Here is a 22,560-nt window from a genome sequence, read left to right as displayed (position 1 = left end):
TCCTTCATTAGACTTCTTCCTTTGGTTTGCACCTCACGCAGCTGGTTCAGTTGTGTGGGTCCTCTTGCATGTATGATCCTTGCGTGCTCACCACATGAGTCACTGGGAGCAGGCCTGCCTCACACTCATGGCTGGGGCATGGATTTCAAAAGCACTCAAGTGACCAAACTTAATGATTTTCAGCTGACTCCAAGGATTGTCCTAAACATGGAATTCCTGCCCATAAACCACCGTCCTGCCCACGCTCTCCCCCCTCTTTCCCAGGCTCTGTGGTGTGCGTGGAGGCACGTTCTTCTCTGCGGACCCTGCTCCAAGGTAGAGCGCTCTGGCAGCCAGGTGGGGCAGAAGGGTTCACCAGAGGAGCTGGTGGGGTGTCTGTCTCCCACGTGCTTGCACATATTGTCTTGGAACCTTCGTGGGCATAATCAACACTTGTATATGCATTTTCCACTGTAGAAGTTGTGGGTTTAAGTGGTTATTTAATTCCTCCTCAGAGGTGGCTGCATGTCTGTGATGGAAGGAAACATTTGCTTAGCTCTGCTAAGGTCTGTGTATGAATGTAACTATAAATAATCATTTGTGCCCAGGAAAAAGGGGCTAAAAGAGGTATTTAACATATTCCAGTGTCAAAGCAGATTTTGAGTGCTCAGTTCTAGCAGCAGAATGAATATGTGTGTATGCAAAGGGATTGCCTCATTCACGGGCACGGTGGAGTAGGGCATCCCTGTTCTCCCTGTCCTGTTGTTGCCTGGCATGTCAGACAGGACAAGCTTTGTAAGAACTTGAGTTCTTGGGGAACTTTTCACCCAGCAGTCCCGGGGGCTTTAGCTGAACTGTGGGATATTCAGTGTTTCCCAACTCCCGTGTCGAGGAGCGTCTCCTCTCTTCCCAGCTGTGAGATGTGGCTCTGCACCATTCCCGGTTCCTCTCCTCCCACGCTCTGGTTTCCGTAGGAAGGAATCCTGGGCATGTGAGTCAGGGAGCTGCAGCGCGCTCTGGTCGTGTCACCAGCCTGCATGATTCAGGGCTGAGCCTGCACAACACCTACCCCACGGTTTGAATGCAGCCCTTGGGACCCTCCAAGCCACGGTTTCTCCGTGTGCCAAGTTCCTGAGAAAATCCAGCCACTCGTTTTGGTGCTTGAAGAGAAACATAACCCTTAGGAGCAGGAATCTATGAGGTGCATCAGGGAAGTGAGTTTGCTTCCCCCTCCTGGCGCTCCCCCTATGGTTATAGATATCATTATCAAGTGACAGGAGCATCCATCCCTATGTTGCAGTGATGTTTGCACCGCTTGCTTTCACCTTCTGTTTCTTTGCCTCCTCCTGTTTGTTTCCCCTGTGTGAGAGCACTGGTGCCTGCGATGGAAGGTCACCAGTGAGGTTAGTCAACTGGCTCCAAGTATTAAGACTTCCTTCTGTGCTACAAGGCGCTGCCAAGTCCCCCTTCCCTGCTGCTTACCACAAACCCCAGTGTTTGTTTGTCTCCCTTCTCCGCCCCTCATCCTTCCTCCCTCCCAAGAAATGTCTTCCCAGCAGACGGAGTGGGAGGATGAGGCACCCAAGCTACCTTCAGATGCATTTGCTGGAGTACTAAAAGCAGTATGGCCACAGGGTGATGTTGTTGATGCCACTTATCAGTGTGCTTATCCGTGTTGCTAGAAAGTGAGTTAACCCCATCTGCAGTAGAGATGTCCCTCTGGTCTGTGCCAGGTTCCCGTGGGGATCTGACCCTGTAGTTGGGCTGAGAAAAGGCTTTATTTGCACTGGAAAATGTCATCCAAGTGTTTCTACCATTAAGCTGAGGGGATCCATGAGTGACTGGGAAGGGGTTCATGAAAAGAAAGTAAGGAGAACAGGATCTTTTGTCAGTAGATGTGAACTGGCTGCACCAGGACCTGGAGCTTCCTTCCAAAAGTGGTGTGGGGTTACAGATAGAGAAGCATGAAAAATCTCTGCTCTAGGCATGAACATGGGGAAAGACAAGAGATCTCCTGTCCCAGATGAAGTGAAATGGTAGCCCCAAGGCTGCTGTTGTCCCCAAGGGCAGTGTGGTGATGGGTGCTCAGCTACAGAGCCCCCATAGAGCTATAAAGCCAAAGGGACCACCTTTGACGGGTCTGCACCTGAGGGTGTGGGCAGGGAGCACAGTACAGGGAGAGCTTTATTTACAGGAAGAGAGCATGAATCAGAAGATGGATCAGGGTACCAGGAGGAGGAGAAGAGAGTATTTCCCTCATTGGAATGGGGGGAAGGTGGGAATCAGGAGAGAGGAATACAGCTCCAGAAAACACCATAGAGATCAACCCCATTCAAGTGAAAACATGATTTTCTTTAAGAATAATATAAAATCCCTACATACTAATCGTTCATCAGGATGAGGGAAAACTGCTTGCTCCACCCTAATATGTGCTGAGGTAAGATTAAAACCACAGCTCCTGGGGCAGGAGGCTGCCAGCATTGCACACACAGCACTGGGCTCCCCCACCAAGACGCACACACATGGGGTACACTTGGGTTTGTATGAATCAACCTAGAACAGAGGCAGCTGCTTTGGAAGAACTGATTTTAGTGCCTGCAGCCACAGCTGAGACTCTTCAGCTCCTTCTCTTTGCTCAGCACTCCTTTTCTTAAGGATGACATCGGAGACTTCCAGCTGGTGTGCAGGGCTGCTTGGGACACCAGCCACAAGCTCCTTGTCTTCTTCCTAGGGACTTTGAGGCTGCACCTTGAGGAGTTCTTGGTGAGCATCACATCTGAACTTGCCCCACTCTTTACCAGTTGATGCTAAATTGAGACCACAGAGACCTCATTTGGTTACCCTCTGTGTGTAGGTGTAAAGCTGTTGGAGTTCTCCATAAATGTGGGTATTTATTCATTTAGATTTCATTTTCTTTATGATGAATTCATTGCCAGTGAGAAAGCCAAAGCCTCACTATGAAAAAAATCCAAGTCTGGTTTTTGTTTTTGCTTTTTTTAGGAAATGAAACAAGTCTTAAATTAACTGATTCCTAATTACGCTCTGAGTGTTGGTCCTTCAGGGTGCCACCAGCGGCATGTTAGCAGATCTGCCTTCCTTTCCAGACATAGCCAAGGAAAAGATGAGAAGAGCATTGAAACAGAAGGAGGGGGGGGAACAACAGCTCTTGCCTTATTTCACAGCACCCTGTGTTAGCTGCTCCTTTGGTTGTTTGGGCTATCACTTTCCAGGTTGCATTGCTGGGGTTAAGGGGTAGAGTGAGACAAATGAGAGGGACAGAGGTTACATACGTGAGCTACAAGGATGTCCCCGTTTTTATGCGGTGTAGAAAATCAGCTGGAGTGTATTTGCTCCTGCCCTGAGGCTAAAAGCAACAAAGGAAAAGAGCAGGGGATTTATCTAGCTACAGTCTAATACTCCTTTGGCTGCAGCAAAGGCTGCAGCACTTCCCGACTATGGGCTGGTGCTTTCACTCACACACATCTGTGATTGATGGGCAGAGAGTATAAACACCTCATTAGTGCTATAATTCACTGGTTAGGGCTCAGCCTGTGCTGTAGGAGGGAGGGAGGGAGGGGAGGAAAAAAAAGAGTTGAGAAAGTTTAATAAAGGGGAAAAAAAAAATGGAAGAAGGAGAAGAACGGATGTAAAGGCCACACAAATCATTGCAGGGAGTTCTCTGACCTGCTTTGAAAACTTTAATTGCTGATAATGGACAACCTGTTGGGTGGTATTTTATTAACACTAATAGATTTTTACGGGATATTTCTCACATTGCTCTCCCAGAGCCTGAGGATTACATTAAATATTAAAAGTTAATGCTCTTGGTTGCTGTTTCAAGGATGCCCCACTGATAACGAGCTTTCCCGCAAGTTCCAAACCAGGAGCTGCTTTTGCCACTTACGGCCCCTGCAATAATGATGAGGAAAATACTCACATCTTGTGTGCACCTTACAACTGAGGTTCTTAAAGCCTGGCCTAAATGCTCAGTAACAGCAGGATGGGAGATATATCTGATCATCATGGATATGCAAGAGCTTCCTGAGTCCCACGCTGAAAGCAAATGCTTCTAACCCCCGTTTGCTACTTTACGTTTCAGTTATTCAAAGCAGAGGCCTGAACCGACAGCTCATACCTGTTTCTTATGTCTGAAATGGATGTGCTGTGATCTATTTCTTTAAGAAGCCTAATGGTTCTATAAAAGTCTTCTTTCCACACTAATTTGTTACAGAGATGACCCAGCTTCCTGGAACAGAATCACAAGTGCCCCAGCAGGCAACTGCAAAGGAGGTGGGCAGCAAGGGGGTTTCTGGAGGATGCTCTTGGCATGCCAAAGTCCATCCTGCACACAGCAGAGCACATTCCGAGTATGGAAAGATAAGTCAGTTCTGTGCTTTAAAGAGAACGAATTCAAGCAGCCAAAGAAGGCAAAGAAATTAATGCCAACATAAGGAAGTTTGCTGGAGGGAAAGTATCCCTGCGTGCACAGTAACCAGCTTATGCGGTGAGTCAGTGAGGTCTTGCATTGAATTGAGAAGTCATAATACACATTTCTGCTCATGGGTGAAACCTGAGCTTCCTCTTAAGAGCCTGCTTTGGACACACCAGCCCTGTCAGCAGTCATGGCCTGCACCTAGAAAGCAAACCTAAACTTGCTATGTCCTGTCTCAGTTAGTTGTCCGAGGCGGCCTGTCTCTTGTCTCATGCCATCTTCACTTTGTGGCTTCAGTGCTCTTGGGTTTGGATCTCATTCTGACCACTGTTTATGCAGCCACCTTCTTGTGCCAAACCAAGCTGGACCGGATGGCCACGTCCATGCTCTCTGGAACTGCTCTGGTACACTTTTGGTGAGTAACACTACTTTCCAAGCCTGCTTGGCCAGAGAGCAGCTTCCCAGGCCTTTTTGTGTAGGCAGCCAGCTAGAGCTTACTCAGAGCCTGTGTTCCAGCTACCAGGCCTATCTGTGGGCAGTCTACGAGAAGATGGATTTCTGTAGTTACTTTCTCTGTTTGTAGTCATGCCATGAACACTTTCAGATGGATTAGCTTTTGTTTCTCAAACTTCTCGCGATTTTGTGTTTCCATACAAGTAGTAAAAGCTGTCAAATTAACTTTGGCAGCCTTTCCCACCTTCCTTGCTAAAACAGGACACTTTTGCCTCTGTATTCCTTGCCCTATTTCTGTTGAAGTTTTGCACGTTAAGCAAAGGATTCAGCTGCTTTAGGATAGCGCAGGCGGAAGAGGAGAGACTCCAGTTCAATCTCCTAAATCCAGCTTTCATCACCAAGGTCTCATCTTGGCATCTGGAACGTGAGCTAGTAGAGCCAGTTTGGAGGGAGCAGGGAGTGAGCACAGAGACCAGTTGTCTTCTCTTGTATACAGGCCTGGCTTGGGTCAGAAATGTGCATCGAAGGTTTCAGACTTGGCTAGGGAGCATTTCATTAACCCTGTCTACACCAGACAGTGTTATCCTTTGAGGGGTGGACATAACAATCTGTGTCAGTTGGTTGAGATGCCAGGATTTTTTCCCTAGAACACTCCCCAAGGAATCTTGCAACTGAACTATAAATACATAGATGGTTGCTATGTAGAAGGATTTTGTCTTACAGTAAAGGACATCATAACACCCACAAGATAGGTGTAAATAAAACTGGGAACTTCTGGAAGGCCTTACCTTTCAAGTTGGACAGGGTGCTGAAGCCATGATGCAGGATGCTTTTGACACAGGGCCCTTAGATTGCTTGAACTGGACTCAGCTCAGGTGGTTTAAGTCTTTTCAGTTGTGGATTTTCTGTCTCTGAAAGAAGGATTGGAATCTGAGTCCTTGCTGAATCTGGGAGGTTGATGTAGGTGAAGAGGGGACGGGATACTTCTTTCCAAAGGGGGAGATCCTTTGGCTCACATGCTCCAGGATGGGCTTTGTTGCTAGACTGCTGTTTAGCAATAAAACAGCCTTAGTTACTTAACGGGAATTGACTGCTTGGTCACTTCTCCTCTCCCTGCCAGCCCGTTCGCTCTCCCCTCTTCCCTCCCATCCAGTAATGACAGTTTTTCCTGATTGACCCCACAGGCTTACAAAAACCCTTTTTACTTAAACGTATATTGACCTCAGCCTTGCTGCCCAGTGAATTATGTCACAGCTGGCAATCTGAAAGTCATAAATCAGGCCTCGGACCTGCGGAGCTGTCTCCTGATGATACAGATCTGAGCCTTTATCGATGAAGGTTGTACCAGGTGCCTTCATGTCTCTGACAGCTCCAACCCTTTCCATGGTTTTTTCTACTGTCATCCCATAGACCCTCTGATTTTTAACTTCCCTTTGATTTTTTCTTTATTTCCTTTGCCTGTCTTTGCTGTGTATAAAATTGCATTACTTGCCTTGACCTACCCTTTAAAAGGGAAGAAAAGGAAACTGTCAAACTCAACATCTTGGGTAATCGTAATTCTTAGGTACTGTTAATTTTACCAGGCTTTCCTTCTTCTCTTCCTATTCAATCTTGTGTTGAGTTTTTGTTGTTTTCCTTGATGTGATTCTTTTGGTCTGGACAAATGCACTGGACAAATGAGAAATTTAATGATACTGGAAATATTTCTCCCTTATTTTGTAATGCAAAATAATTCCAATAGATTCCCTTTGTATTCATCATCTTTTCCCCTATGACTTGGGATGTACTTGCTTGTTGTCACTTTTGTGGATGAGGGATGGGGAATAGTCCGTGAAATGTGAAATGTCACCATATAAACTGAATCAACCCTTGTGTCCTTGTACAAGTATTGATTGAGGGGGAAGGAAGGAACTTGCTCCATGACATGGTTTGTAAAGGAAGACATGTGTTGTGCTCGACTTAAATGGTAAAATCCCATGAGTTTCCATGGTCCACTGTTCTTCTGGGAAGAAAGGGAGGCATAGCTCAATCTTCCTCTTCTAGCAGACAAGAGCAAGGCTGAAGTACCTGCACATCTTGCATGGGTGGCATATCCAGTAAAGGAGGGATATTTGTTTGCTTTCCTTCATCTCCACACAATTTCTGTCTTTATTCTGTCTATGCAGGAATCCACTGATAACAAAGCTGGGAAAGCAAAAGAGCTTCTTTCTTAGTTCTTCCAGAGTTAGCGGAAATACGACTTTGGTGACAGACCCATCTCTTGGTTGAGATCTTGTAAGCCTCATTTCATACCTCATTTCATTCCTTCAGCGTGCCATGCAAATTCCTCAACTCAGGAACCATTCGATGTCTCGTGTTCAGGATATGATGCCTCTTTCTCTGTGTCCTGGCTGCCTTTAGTAGATGCAGAAAGATCATTTTGGTGATAGCTGCAGACAGTATCCCTGACACCGGGGCCAGACCTGGCAGAGATGAAATTAGTTGAGGGCTGAGGAGCATTCTTTGCTCCAAATGTCACCAGTGAAGTTGTGAGGGCCCTCAGCACTCGGTGGTGTTCAGTGCTACGGTTGGAGATCAGGCCCTAAGATAGCAAGGTGGTGAAAAGCCCTTTCAGCAGTAGTGACACATAGACAGAAGAAGATGCAATGATAGTGTGTAGAAATAAATCCTTCTCATTCTGCTTTTGATCTTCTCAGTTCATTAAATGTAAGAATTTTTCTTAATATAAGTTTCTTACATCATCAGTGAGCTTATGCCCTGCACTTTAAACAGCCTTTATCAAATGATACTAAAAGAAACAGACTCGTGCATTTATTTCAAAGACACAGGAACGGGCACTATCTTTATTTAGATTAAAATACTGGCCTGTGATGTTTGTGATGCAGTGTTGGTGGTACTGGCATGTGCAGCACTGCCCAGAGAGCAAAACTGGCTGCAAACTCCTTCATCTGCTTTTATGCTGGAGAGGATGTCAATGTGAATGACCTAAAGGTTGGACTGGTAGGAGAAAAAGTAGTAGATGGTGGATTATATTTCTCTTTTCCTAATATAAATTGCAGGCACAATAATGATGTTTGTGAGTTTGATACAAGATTTTAAGTTAGATTGTGGCCCTTCAAAGAAAATACTCATAAAGATACTCTAGAAGATTAGAGGTTCTGAGGCCCAATGAGGCCATGGCTCAGGGTTTATGGCATCCATCAAGACATAGGGTATGAGCTGTTCTGTGACCTGGCTTTTATAAAGATCAAAAGGCTTAGAACTGTGGAGAATAAGATTTTCAAATCATCCAGGGGAGGCACCAAGTTGTCAAATGGGAGGAGGCTCTTTGAAGTGTGCAGATAAGAACCTTCCTAATCCTCAGTCATGTATAAAAGCCATTGCCAGCCAGCAGAGAGACGTGTCATCCAGTTGCGCTCACGGTGTCGAGGTAACTCATAGGAACAGACCAGCTGAGTGGATTCAGGGAAAGAGCTGGCTGTAAATGGGGCCAAAACTGAATGCTTGAAGAGGATTGAAAGGACTGGGACAATTTAGAACTGAATGTACTGGGGGAGGTGGGAATTCTACACGTTAACATCTCCCTGTGCTCCAGGAGCAGCAAAGCAAAGCACCTACTCTGGGGAGCTGGGAGTAAGAAGTGTGCTCCTCCAGATGTTATCTCAACCTTATGTCTGAGTGTGGAGGAGCAGGTGGGAGTGCTTATAAAGAGCTTCTGGGTGGGAAAAGGGTTAAGAGAGACAGAAGTCAGCAATATACCTCTGCTTTCTGGCCAAGAAGCTGAGCCAGTGCAGGGACAGGAGGGAGGAACCGATTCACTGCTGCTGTAGGCCAGGAATAGCTTGCCACTCATAGGGAATAGCTTGCCACTGGTAGGAAAGTAGCTGTAGAAGAAACACTGTGTGGAGAAGCTCCTGCTAAAGGGAGGGCACTGGCCAGCACCACTTTTCAGGTGTCCCAGAGCCCACCATCCAGCATGAACGCTTACACGTTTGTTCATTCCCTTCTCAGATTCCTCAGACTGGTTGATGTTGGCAGCTGGGTTATCATGATGCCTGGAGAAAGTACTTCTGCAGTGTTCTTTATGTAGGCAAGAGCTGTTAGCACTGAAAATCCTCCCCAGCATGGATTCTCCTGAGCTGGTAAGAAGAATTTCTGGTCACATTTATAGTTTAAATGATATCTAGACAAGATAAATGTCCTTCATGTCTTGTCATCTTTGTGCTGATGAACTAAGGATACATTTACTTCCATTATGATGACTGTTTAAGAGAAAACAGCTAAACAAGACAGAATAAGACCAAGTTTCATGGCAGATGCTGTCGGATACATATGTTTCCTCTGTACTAAGCTCAGTCTTTTGGCTGACGATAGTATTTGTCTAGCCAACAACTTGAAAGCTGAAGGTGAAAACACAGAGGTAGGAATCGGAATCACATGCTCTTATACTCCATGTCCAAGCATTGAATTCCCTCACAGCACCGTAATTATTTCTTAAACCTCGTCCTAATTATGGCAGCTCACACAGATGCTCTCTAGTAACTATGGCGCACAGTTTGGTCAGAAATTTTTTGATAGTCTCATTCCCATTGGAAAATGTCAGCTTGGCAAAACTGAAATTGTTGAGGAAATCACAATGATTTGGCTCCTTTTTTGTCTTCAGAGGAATAATAGAGGAGAGGCTGATCGAGTTGAAGACATGGGTTATATTTAGGTGTTCTTTTTCTCTCCAAATGACTTTTTGGTTTTTGCTGCTTCTTCTAGTTGTGCTTAGTTGTATTTAAGGCATTTCCAATGTATTTCAGTGTGTCCAGAATGAAACTGTGGGGGGAATAGTGAGATTTTGGGGGGCTTTCTCCAAAGCAAAACATAAGTAGCTAATAGAAGTACAAAACTGTGCACGAGGTGGAGCTTCCTTTCTTTTCCTCACCCCAACCGTGCAGTTACACACAGAGGCTGAGCTGTGCATGGTGTACAAATACTCTAGCAGTAGTATTGCAGAAGGAGTTCCCTGTTTCTCTCAACAAGGTTTTCTTTATTTACTCCAGGCTATTCAGGTTTCCTTTGCCATCCTTCTTAAAGCAACCATTTCCCAAATACCAGAGCAGAGAGAACTATGTTGTCAACTATCCACTCAGCAGCGTAATGAATAGGATCCTGCATTAATGGGCCCACAGGTCGGATTCAGCAAGGAAATTACCATGTCCCTGCGTCCTTTCAATTGCAGGCTTTAAAACCAAAGCATGGAGACACACATAAATTATTACACTGTCGTTTAATGTGGAGTCAGTCCAGTGTGAACCTTGAACGCCTGGAGCTGGTCCAGGCGAGTGGCAGGAACAAGGCTGAGAGTCCTAGTAAACACCACATCATTTCTGGTATTTGCAGGGCATCTGTTTTGCCTGCCCTTGCAGTACCTTTGTCTGGTCTGGAGAAGATCCTGGGTGACTGGTGATTGTATTACAGGCTGGCACATTTGAGGGTAAGCCATTCAGCTTGTCAGCATCCTCCCAGAAGGGAAGCTGCAGTGAAAAAAAACCTTGCTGTGGGCTTTGAAATCTGAACTGCAGCCAATTCCAGCTGAGGGATGTGCCCATCGTCTTTTTGCTGTGAAGTTGCCATCTGAACAATGACACTGTTGTGTGGCTTGAGCAGACAACAAGCAATGAAAAGGATAAGTGTCTGTCATATGTGTGACTGGGTAGATATCACTTAGAAAGCAATCCACGCCCTCAGCCTTTCCTTTAATGCTGCATCTCAAAATCCACATTTAGAGTTGTTTTGAGGGGACACAAACGCATCCCAAGTTTCCTTTTTTATTAGCAAAACACCACACCATCTGGCCATGCTTCTCCTTGGAAAGCCATGCCTTCCTAAATAGTGCTGGGAACACAAGAAGGAAAGTTGCAGGAGAACAGGGAGGGGGGTTTCCAAGAGATGTTTTTCCATAATGAAATAATAGTCTAAGAGGAGCTCACAGCTTGTACCAACCAGTGAGATTCTGCTGCTAATATCCACTGCCAAACTTGTTTTCGCAGGACCAGGCTTCCCAACCCAGAACCCAGCTGTGTCATGCGTGTGCTGCACAGCTCTCTTCAAGTCAAGTGGGCCACAGCACGGGGTGAGTGTTACTCCAAATTCATCCAAATTAGAACATCTCGTCTTTTGTTCTCCATTTGTTGGGACAAACAGCTCCTCTCTTGCTGTTTCTTATTTGCCACTCCTACAGGACCCCAGATGAAGCCATTGCACTAAGGTCTTAGCTAGTTTGTTCTGTGAAGTGCTTGAGTAAAGACAGTGAATGGTGAGGAGAGAAAGAGACTTGTAGTGCTGTGTCCCTTTTGCAGATGGGGACCTTTTATCCATTCAAGACAGAAAACAACCTTCTTGGCCATTAGACTCTGATACCAAATACCTGAAGCTTGGCTGAGAAAGGATTGGTTGAAAGATCTATAGCAGTTATGAAAGAAGTCCTGCTGTCCTTGTTTTTCCCCCTGCACAGCCACATTGCAGGGGGAGAACTTCCATTTTCCCACCCAGGAATATCAGTGCACCTCAGACGTCTCAGATTTACTATTTGGGTAGGGTTTGCTTGGACTCTTCATGCAGGTCCAACCACAGATACTGCTCCAAGAAGCTGAAATGCTGAGAGAGTGCCTGAAGCATTGAAATCCCATGAGGACCAAAGTATGGGCCAGACAAAGAGAGCATATCCAGGCATGCCAAAGACAGATAAAGCTCCAATAGAATTAGATGGTTATCTAGACTTTCAGCTACAGATTTAGAGTAACCCTGGCTTTTGGGCACCCCACCTGAGATGCATGAGGGCTGACATTCAGGATTCCCATGAGAGCTGGGCATCTAAGGCTTTTTGGGGTCTGGATGTTGTGAAACTTGTGGCTTTATAGTGGATATTGTGGTGTTGTCATGTGTGAAAAGCAAGTTGACTAACAAACTTCAGGAACTTACATAAAATATGATCATGCCCAAGCCAGGGATATAAAGCCCAACAGTCCTTTGAGTTTATGTAAGTAATGGGCCTTACATGGAGAGCGAGAAAATCCACAGGTAGGTTTGTGTTCCAATAAGGAATAGAAATCCTTTAAATCTGGGGCCAGGGAAGTATAATTAATGAAAGGGGTTGTGTTACTCTAGAGCCGAGTCAGGTTAAAGCAAAACTACCAGCAAGGGGTTGCTTACATTTCCCTATGGGCACAGATTTGGGTTGAAGTGAACCAGCACACTGCCTGGGGTGACAGCTTGGTGTAACCCTTTGGTGAGCAGCAGGTAGAAACAGAGCAAAAGCAGTAGTTTGTGTTTTCCCGAAAGAATAAGAAAACATTCAGATAAGTAGGCGTGTAACCCCAGAAAGGAATACACCAGCTTCTCCTCTTCACTCTACTGTCCATCTATTGTACGGATGTGGCAAGCCTCTTTACTAATCCTATCTGTTACAGGCTACAGATATTTCCATCTGTCCACCACTGTAGTGTTGTAGGAAGCAATACAAATGCTATTTGCTATATACTGGTAAGGAGTGCAGTGAAAAAGCTAGTGTTGCAAGATGAAGCATCCCTGTCAAGGCTACACCTCGTTCCAAGAGGCTGTCCATACCCATTTCCCCTGGGCTAGGAGTATGCTATTGCAATTCTTCATGAGATCTTTCTTACACAAGCTACAAACCTTGTAACATCTTTTACTCCCTTTGTCCAGACTAAGAGCAGATGTTGGGAGAGGATCCAGGCCTGTGTATTACACGTAGAAGAAGCCATATGTATAAATCCCCCTTCTTTCTACAGCTGTAATATACAGTGTATGCACCTTATTATCCGAGAGAGATCCAGAGAACAGGGAAAAGTATAGGATAACCAGAATAATACAGGGTCTTGGGAGATTTCCCCCTGTTCAGAAAAGCTGGAAGAGTTTTATGTGGAAAGCCAGACTTGGGAGGAAAAGGACAGGGGTGAGTAAGGAGGAACCACTTTAAGTATAAAAATATCTGAAGGGAATAGGGAAGTGAGAGGTTTCAAGGCTATATGAGCTAGTGTCATATGCAAGGATAAGAGAGCCTTGATTTAGGCTAGAGACAAGCCAGCAGGCAAGGAATTTGCTCCAGACAGAGAGTCCTTCGTAGATCCTGCATGCTACTATAGTTAAGAATCATGTCAATAGGGTTTAAAAGGTGCTTCAGAGGAACTGGGAAGCAAAGACAAATAAGGTGGGTGGCTGAGGGAGGAATGGAAAGTCCAGTGGTTACTGAGTGAGGCTTGAGTGTGATGAAAATCCTGGCTGTGCTCCAGTACAAGATTTCCTATCACATTAATTATACTGCAACAGGCTCCAGGGCTTTCTGTGATACAGACTTTGGATATCAAAAATGCAGCACAGACATCAGTGGTGGAGGTAATAAGATAAGTTTGCCGTGTTGTCTCCAAGCCTTCCACTAGGATGCCTTCAAAGATGAAGCCTGAGACTCTTTGGTGCTCTTCTGCCTTTGTGCACCTGGGCAGAAAATAAATGATTTATGGGGAACGAGGAATAATCAGCTCTTGGAAATGTCATGTTTCTCCCCAGAATTCACTCCATCTCCTTCTGTTACAATACAAATGCTCTTGGATGGCATTTTTGTGACACTAAAAGGTATTTGAAAAGAGTTTGCTTTGGAAATATGGTTACCTAAACCTAGACGAAGATACTGGGAATGTTGTGACACTGTCACTGTTTGGTGTGGGCAGAACTCTTGGCAGGTATCTCATGGAACTGTATCTTTTCAAAGCAGTAGAAGGACAGCTGCCACTAATGGTCACAGTTTACCTGTTTCACAGTTTACCTGGAGCCCCAAAACCTGAAGAGAGTAAATGGCAGCATCCATCAGATTTAATCCTTAGCCCTCATTTGCATTGAACCTCAAGTACCTGCTGTGTTCATTTCTTCTTCTGTCCCAGCCACAAGGATTGGCCTGAAATTCCTTCTAGGAACTGTCACCAGCTGGCTCCTTTATTCTTGTGGACTTTGTTTTCCTTGTTGGGTAGTGATATCAGCTGGTCTGAGGGATGCTGATGTAAACTGAAATAGCAGCCTTCACTCCTCGCTTTTACGATGGATAACTTGCTCTTTGCAGTTCTCCTAGCATGGGAATGGGACTGAGGTGAAGACTCTGTCTTTCCCCTCCAACAAAGAAGATTTTCCCCTCCAACTAGGTGCACTGGATGGCAAATGCCCTTGCAACCATTGAAGGGTGGAAAGTCAGCACGAAAGAAGTACAGTCTGGGAAGAAGCAGCAGCAGATCTAATACCATCCTAACAGCCACCGTACTCTGGAAAAGGGGTGTAATCCAATGTGTGTAACCAGGGTTGCTTTAGACCTAGGATGTGAAGACTGTAAGGCCTGGTTCTTACCAAGATGTAGCAATGATGTTGGGTTTTAAGCCTCATTTATCACTAAAATGTGGAGGTGTAAGTTGAGGAGGACAGAAAACCACTGAGGGAGCCCCATTTGTTGCAACCACACCACTGTCATTCTCCTTTGTGCTAGAGGCAAAGACTAAAGCTTTGTGCTGGCCAAGAAATTCCTTGAATAGTCTTAGGAGGCCAATTCCAGATACTGTTTTCTAACCAAAAGCATATAAAGGAGACAAGAATTGGGTCCATTCTGGAGCACCCACTTGCCCCTCCCAGCCTTGCGGCACATCGGCTGTAAAGGTATGGAGCATCCTCTACTTTCACCTCCTTTGGTACGGCCAGAGCAGAGTTAAGCCTCCTTTTCCCTCTCTCCCTTCCAAAAGCACATTATGGGATTCACTTTTCTGCCTCTCCCTCCTCTCTCCCGAGCTGTGTGTTTGAAATGATATCTATTTCTCTTTGCGACAGCACACCGTGACTGCTGCCTTGACATTCTCCCAAGCTGACATCCCGACCGGTATGACACTGATGCCTTTGGGCAGAAATCAGAGCCGGTTTGCTACATGCCTCTGCGTCCCTACAATGCCTGTAGTGCCTCTGAGAGCCCCCAGTGCCCTGCTAGGGAAACAGAGCGAGCACGTGGGCCCCAGATGAACTCCAAGTAGGGAGCAGGCATTATCTGCAATGATCCTGCTACCCTTTCTCAGGTTTAAGTGTTCACATCGACATGGATTTTTCCTCCTTTTTGTGCTTTATTCTTTCCTTTCCCTTCTACCCATGGTGGGTTTCCTGTTTCTTCCCTGGTTGCAGAGTCCTTGGGGAGCTGGGTTTTCATGAGCTGGAAAAGGAGCGCGCAAGCATCTGATCAGCCCTTATTAGCGTTGAGAAGGATCTAATAGTTCCTGGCTTCTGGGACCATTACCTGTCATTTAGTTTTATTAAGTCAGTGATGAGAAAGTTTAAAATTAAAGGCTTTGTAAATTGGATTCCAGTTTAAAAGGGAGGTACCTACCGGGAAGTGAATGCCAAAGCTTGCAGATGGGCCACTGAGAACAATACCAGACTTGAGCTGCTTTGACAAAGATCCTGTGCCGAGGTGTGGAAGGGAGGTAGTTTGTGGCAGAGCCTCGGGGTATCCAGGGATCTTCAGCTATGTGAACCATTTAATCCCTTGCCAGGCTACTCACGTGTGAATCTCCAGTTACTGTTTGAGGGTAGGGTGGTCTGCTGGTTGAGTCATTACCCAGTGCTGTGAGTTCTGATTCAGCTGGACTGACACCAGGCAAGTCATTTCATCTCCTCATGGTTCATTTCCTGATTTATAAGGAGGAGGAGTCGGTGTAGGTGTTACCTGTCACCTCTTTTAGGTAGTCAGCCCTCTGGGACAGGAACTGTCCTTGACTCTTGTGCTTACAACAAAAGCTCCAACTCATTTGAGGATTCAAGGCATAAATAAAGGCTTTAGTCTGGAACAGAAAGCAAGCAAAATGGATGAGGCACCTAGTTAAGAGAAACATCTCATTCTTAGGGCTTGTAACACTGCAGTATTCTCTGCTTTTGAGACTCATCTTCGAATTAGCCATCCAAATGCACTTGCAGATGAAATACCCCAACTGTAATAGAGCAATCCAGCTAATTATGGTGTGACAAGGGAAGCTTAAGGGCCAATCCCAACAAAAGCTCCTGTCACTTCTGTTATCTCAGTTGAATAAAAGTCTCACGGTGACATTGCTCGATAAGAAGCAGCCTGAACCAGTGAATATAAGCAGTCAAAATTCTTGCTTCTTGTGTCTCAATTTGTCTTTGACTTGAGAAGTCACCTGAGGTCAGAGTTTTAAGATTGCCTCCTGCCCATCCTTGCATTGTTAAATGCACAAATTGTGCTTACACGGCTTTACTTGGAGATTTAAGGTTCACACTTTGTCTCTGAAAGGCAGAGTACAGTACTCCACCAAAGCACAGGGCTTAGCCAGCTAATAATAGATTGCGAAACTAAGTGTCTCCCGAAGGCAGAACGTACAAGGATGAAACAGAGATTCCCCTTAAAGTAATGCTTTCTTGGAAGAGTTTACCTCGGGTTCTCCCCATGCAGCTTGGCATTTTCCATCTCCCTGTGCTTTGCCGTTTTTGTCTGGGTTTAAAAAAGGTAAGATATGTGAACCCTTCAGGCTGGAAGGGACCATCCACTCTAACCATCTAACCAAGCTTCAGATGTGAACCCTCTCATTACGGAAGGTTCACCTCTGAAAAGAACCAGGACTGGGAGCAAAAACTCACACCAAACTCACAGCAAAGGATGGGTCTTTCTCCTTCTTGTACCAGAGACCTTCCAAACCACACAGGCAGGAGATGGGGTAATAAACCCAGAGGAAACTGAGACGTGGAGGGGTAGATAAGGAGGATCAATGCTCATGCACTGCAGGCAACCTTGGATGCAGAATTCCTGTGAAGTGAGATTAAGCATGTGTTAACTCCAGGCCATTCTTCCTGTATCTCCATAGGCATAGCAGTTCCTTCAGCTAATTACCACCTTCCCTTGAAGGGGAGTGATGCCTCTCCCAGGTTTCTCTGCTAGCATCCTGAGAGAACTGATCTATGAGCTATTCAGTGGTTACTCATCACTCTTGTGTTTGCAGCCCTGTGACTTGACCACAAGGAGCTCAGAAGGTGATCTGGGGAGATGGGATCCGATGTAAAATGTTCCTAGATATCCCTGAAGCCATGATGTAATGAACCAAGGTTTTCTTCTTTAAATTCCACTCTGCTGAAAAACCACAGGCCCCAAAGTATGGGCCCAGAGAAGCTGAGGAGTTTTAAAAAGGAGGCTCAGATCTTGTGCTGGGCTGAGCCATTCCATGCTGAGGTGCTAAGGTTTCTGCCTAAATCCTGCCCCTCTACTCTGCTCTTGTGAGACCTCACCTGGAGCATTGTGTGCAGTTCTGGTGTCCTCAACATAAAAAGGACATGGAACTGTTGGAACAAGTCCAGAGAAGGGCCACAAGGATGATCAGGGACTGGAGCACCTCCTGTATGAAGACAGGATGAGGAAGTTGGGGCTGTTCAGCTTGGAGAAGAGAAGCAGCAGGGAGACCTCAGAGCAGCCTTCCAGTATCTGAAGGGGGGCTATAGGGATGCTGGAGAGGGACTCTTCATTAGGGACTGTAGTGACAGGACAAGGGGTAACAGGTTCAAACTTAAACAGGGGAAGTTTAGATTGGATATAAGGAGGAAATTCTTTCCTGTTAGAGTGATGAGGCACTGGAATGGGTTGCCCAGGGAGGTTGTGAATGCTCCATCCCTGGCAGTGTTCAAGGCCGTGTTGGACGAAGCCTTGGGTGATATGATTTAGCATAGGGTGTGCCTGCCCATGGCAGGGGGTTGGAACTGGATGATCTTAAGGTCCTTTCCAACCCTAACGATTCTATGATTCTATGATTCTATCCTGTGTCACTTAGTAAAGTCTTAGTAAAGTCTTTTCCCAGTCTTTTCCAATAGTCTTTTCCCAGCAACCACTCCCTTGTTTCTGCTGCTGTGATGGGAGGTGTTGCCAAAGGAAAAGGCAGCACAACCAGGCCTGTGTTGTACCTCGCTACTCCGAGTTTGTTGTCTGTTTGGAGCTTTGGTATTTGTTGTAATGGTTCCACACAGAGCACTGTTTTCTTAGTGTCACGTGTGTTGGAGCTGAGAACAGTTTGCAGTATCTCAGTGCTTTGAAAGACCTTTAAAACCATTTTTGGAGGGACAGTGATTCCCGAGTCATGTGTCTGTGACAGTCATCCTGGCATATTTATATCTGCCGGACCAGGATGAGACTGTCCATGCTTTGATGCTTTGGATTTCAGTACCTGTTGAAATCCCCTGAACAAAAGGTGCTATTAATTATGGGGCCTGGCTTTGATGAATGATGCATAGGGGACAACATTTCATTTTGTCTAGGGGGAGGTAAGTGGGATGGGGCATTTCTGAGTGTTCAGTGATGCAGGAGAGGTGCTGGGTGTTGCCTGATCAAGGGGAAGTTGCTTCCTCTCTCTAGAGTGCCGTAAAGTCAGTGTCAAGTCACTGTGGCATCTGGGTTATGTCACCTTCTGATGGGGCTACCTCTTTATACATCAGATTTGCCTAGACAAAAACCAATTCAGCTCTTTACCTAAAAAGCTTCAGAATTACTCTAGTTCTAATGGCTTTTGCCTGCCTGAGGGACTGTCCCAGGCCATTTTAACACCAGAGCAATGAATTTGGGGTTCAGATTCTTATTCAGATAGGTGAGATGGGGTGTTCTCAGAAGAAGCCCCACGATGTCAACGTTTCTTTCCCCACAACCTTTTGAAAGGGCAAAGAGGAGTCTTACAAAAGCTGTTTATATGGCAGGATTATAAGAAATGCTTGTTCCTGAAATGGTGAATAAAACCTTTTCCCACAGCTTTGATTTGGCTGCCGAAAGTTGATTTCCTATCTGTGTGTATCATGATGTTTCTGTGCCCGGGGGTCATGTCTGTGCCAGAAAGTTGAATTAATATTTGGGGTATCTGAAAGGTTTGTCTGTACAAACAGCACTACTTGTCACTTCAGTCATCTGAGAACATCTGTAGCTGGTTTCACAAAGGGGCTCAGTAGCAGGACTACAGGGTAGGAGGTTTGTGGGATGCCAGCTGGTGTAACTGGTGGGAAACAAGCCCATTCAAAAGGGAGAGGAAAAGAAGGAACACCATAAGACAGTGCTATTGAAACTAAGGATAATGGAAAGAAAGTATTCATTCCTTTTAAAGCACCCAAAGTGACAAGGAATAAATTGGGTCGCATGATGTTCTCTTGTGGCCAAGAGAAGACTAAGCAAAGACAGAAGGTGTGATTATTGGTTTTTAACTGAGTTTAAGTATTTATACTGTAGATGGTGGCATGATTTAATCTTCATATTCATACAATCATAGAATCATAGAATAGTTCGGGTTGGAAAGGACCTGAAGATCATCCAGTTCCAACCCCCCTGCCATGGGCAGGGACACCTCACACTAAACCATGGCACCCAAGGCTTCGTCCAACCCGGCCTTGAACACTGCCAGGGATGGAGCATTCACAACTTCCCTGGGCAACCCATTCCAGTGCCTCAGCACCCTAACAGGAAAGAATTTCCTCCTTATATCCAATCTAAATATATATCTTATGATTATATTCCAGTTTAGTGATTCACTTCAGGATAATCTGAATCACACCTTGGAAATTTCTATTTCTTATTATGACTGTAAAGGTTTCCTAACAATAGTGGCTGAGATGAGGAGATCTATACTGTATCCATCCACCTTTGTCAGGATTAGACCCAAGGTGTCAGGGAAAGAGAGTGTCAGGATCCGAGTGAGGGAGATCTCACTGCAGTGATGGGGCAAAGCTTGTTCAGTGATTATGGAGGCACAGGGAAGAAGTAAGTTTGGGGAAGGCAGGTAAATGGCAGCTGGAGAGGCAAAGGTGTATTTGGGGATGTAGAAGTTCAAGAGTGAAGGTCAAATGAACATAGGAGAGTAGAACTAGGAAAGGGTTTTTGTATCTATTCTAGTTTAGAACAAGCACATGGCTATTCTAAACCACAACAACTTCAGTCATCTCAGAATAAACTAGTGCTGATGGCACGTGGCTGTGAGGTGGGAAACCAAAGCTGAAGTCTACCTTATTCAGGTCATGGACTGGAACCAGAGTCTTCCATGCTGGGTCTGAGTGTACTAACTCAGATACAATGGATGGCATCTGTAGCTTGTCTTTCTGGAAGCATTTGATTTTGTACACATGATTAAATACTTGCACGTACACATGGTAACACCAAAAACAGGACATGGAGAGCAGTGACAGAAGAAATCCCTTGCAGGTCCTGAGAACATACTCTTGTGGAAACTCTTTATTCTTCTTATGAGAAATTTCAGTATAATTTAATTGACTTTCCCAATGAAATTGCACTGAAAAATTCCCTGAACAGCTCTCATCAGGAGGCTTTGGAGTCAGGAGGACCAGAAGAATCCTTCACATAATAGGTTTAAGACAACTAAAAGGAAATAAATCATGACATGAGTGGCTAAACAGATTGCAGAAGTCATTGACAAGGAATACAAGGGCCAAAGGCACAAATATGTTCAGAGAACACTTAGATGTGTACATGGAAGGTGACTTCATCAATGGCTAAAATGACAACTGGGTGTAACAGGGAAAGACCAGTCATAGGAGAACCTGGGGTTTATATTCTCCCTTAAGCAGCCTGCCCGTGCCTCCTGGTAGAGATCAGGTACCGAGCTAGATTGCCTTTTGCCCAATATGGCATTTTCATTCTTCTTCTAAGTCCTTCTGTTTCTTGCCCTTGTGACAGTACTGGAAGATGGCACTGGGGTTTGGTCAGCCTCATGTGTATGCCTGCTTCTGTACCCTGTCTGGAGACATCGATCCGTAGGGTATGTCTGATGCAACTACGTGTTATGGTCAAACACTGTTTCTACATGCACATAAGATAAAGAGGTTATTACCCTGTGCCTTCTGTGTCACAGAGCATGCAACAGCCCAAACCAGGCAGTCTTGCCTTTTGTTAGTGCTTCCCAGGTACCCAAAATCTGGCATAAACTCCAGAAGGGTGTTTTCCAAATAGCCTGCAAAGCTGGGAATTAAAGACAAGTGTGAAATCTCTTCCAGCTCCCTCTGTCATCTGGGCATGCTCGTGCCACGAGTCAGTACGGGCTGTTGGGACATCTGGAATGGGTTCATGTGAGTCCGTGGGGTCTGGAGCATCTCGCATGGGAAATCCCTCGGTACTCTGCTCATTTCACTGACAGGCAGCTCATGCCTCCGCATGACAAACTAGAGGCAGACCCTTTGCAAAGCATGGTGGAGGAGGATGTTCTGATCCTGATCCAAAACTGTTCTCACAATAACCTCATCTGACTGGTTTAGCCCTCCAGATGGGACAGGCTCTTACATCCAGCACAGGGATGTGATGTACAAACATCTAGAAACCACTTTATTGTTTGTTCAAGGCTAAAACCTGCTCCCATCCTCCTCAGTTTTCCATGTATTTCATTCCAGTGATCCAATTTCTGCGTGGCATTAACCATCACCACGCTTGAGTCTTCCCGGATGAGGAGCTATTTTATACCTTCCAGCTGAAAGACACCTGACTTAGGTGAGTACACACCTGCGGTCTGAGCCTGAGCAAGGCATTTAAAGATAGTCTTGGCTTAAACTGGGTCTAAGAGTGGGTGAAACTTGGCACTGAGGTGGCCCATGAAGTGAATGACCTGTAAAAAAGTGTTTTAAAAACAGGGTATCAACTTGGAGCTACATTTTCCTGTGGTTATAGGGCAGCTCTCCGACCTCCACACCTAGTTTGCAAGTAATCTTGTCAGGACAAAGAATCCATGCTGAGCCTGTGCTGTTGAGACTAGGTGGCTATCAGGACCTGCACTAGTGAACTTGAAGGTAGTTCTCGTCTCTCTGTGGTATAGAGGAGTCACTGTGGTACTGACTGCACTGCAGAGATATGCTTTTGTATTAAACAAAATACACACCAAAAACCCTCTTCTACAGAACCCTGGAATTAATGGTCTTCCTAGCTGGTTTCTTTCAGGCCATTTGTGCTACAGGGGTGAGTGTTGAAGATAAAGATTGAATCTGCAGCTCTGAACACCACGAATTGCTTAATTCATCTTAATAGAGGTATTCACTCTGAACCTGAAAAGCTTTTAGTTGAGATTTAGCCTGTGGTTTGCTATTACAAATTGCTTGGTGGTAACATCAGTTTAAGACATTGTTGTCTCCTGGCCTCTTGTACTTGCTGCTATGCTGGCACAACTACTCCTGTGGCTGGGAACCAGATGGGAGGAGCCATCCAGCTTGAAGGGGGGGAAAGGTTTAGTTTGTGTTTATGTGTTTAAAGCAGGAAAAGTTCCTCTGTCTGCTTCAGCACCCAGTCACACCGAGCTTTCCTGGCACAAAGGAGTGGAAAGAGCACTTTGGCATGGAGGGAAACGAGTGACAGAGGGTGCAAGGTGAGCACAATTCTGGTAATGCCACGGTGTACTTTTTTATCTCACCATGACTTAGAACTGATCTCAATATGTGAAAAATGCTCAAATGCCTTTAAAATTGTTGGCCTTCATCTTTGCTTTTAGGTGTCTTGGCAGACACTTCCAATCTATGTCATTGTCTCCCAGTCTCCAGCCATCTTCAAAGGTTTTCCAGCCTCCCATGTTTTGCAAGTGGGCCCTGCAGCCCATTGGTATTGAAAATGTGTGAATGAATAAAATCACTGGAGTTGAATGACAGTG

General features: G+C 45.4%; 1 long non-coding RNA gene across 1 annotated transcript in view; it reads left to right on the top strand.

Annotated features, from left to right (window-relative positions):
- LOC130600232 (uncharacterized) overlaps nucleotides 1–22,286 on the top strand; it is a 30,247-nt gene extending 7,961 nt beyond the window's left edge. The window contains exons 2-4 of the long non-coding RNA XR_008972400.1: nucleotides 8,876–9,006; nucleotides 21,320–21,416; nucleotides 22,170–22,286. This is a non-coding gene — a long non-coding RNA (uncharacterized LOC130600232). The remainder of the gene's footprint in view (nucleotides 1–8,875; nucleotides 9,007–21,319; nucleotides 21,417–22,169) is intronic.
- The last annotated feature ends 274 nt before the right edge of the window (nucleotides 22,287–22,560 follow it).

This window comes from Pezoporus wallicus, unplaced genomic scaffold (genome assembly GCF_028554395.1).
Source record: "Pezoporus wallicus isolate ANWC-B61680 ecotype Strahan unplaced genomic scaffold, APGP_CSIRO_Pwel_v1 contig_6401, whole genome shotgun sequence".
In the NCBI taxonomy this organism is placed as follows: Eukaryota; Metazoa; Chordata; class Aves; order Psittaciformes; family Psittacidae; genus Pezoporus; species Pezoporus wallicus.
Note: the sequence above shows the minus strand (reverse complement) of the source record. Positions and strands in the feature narration are given on the sequence as shown.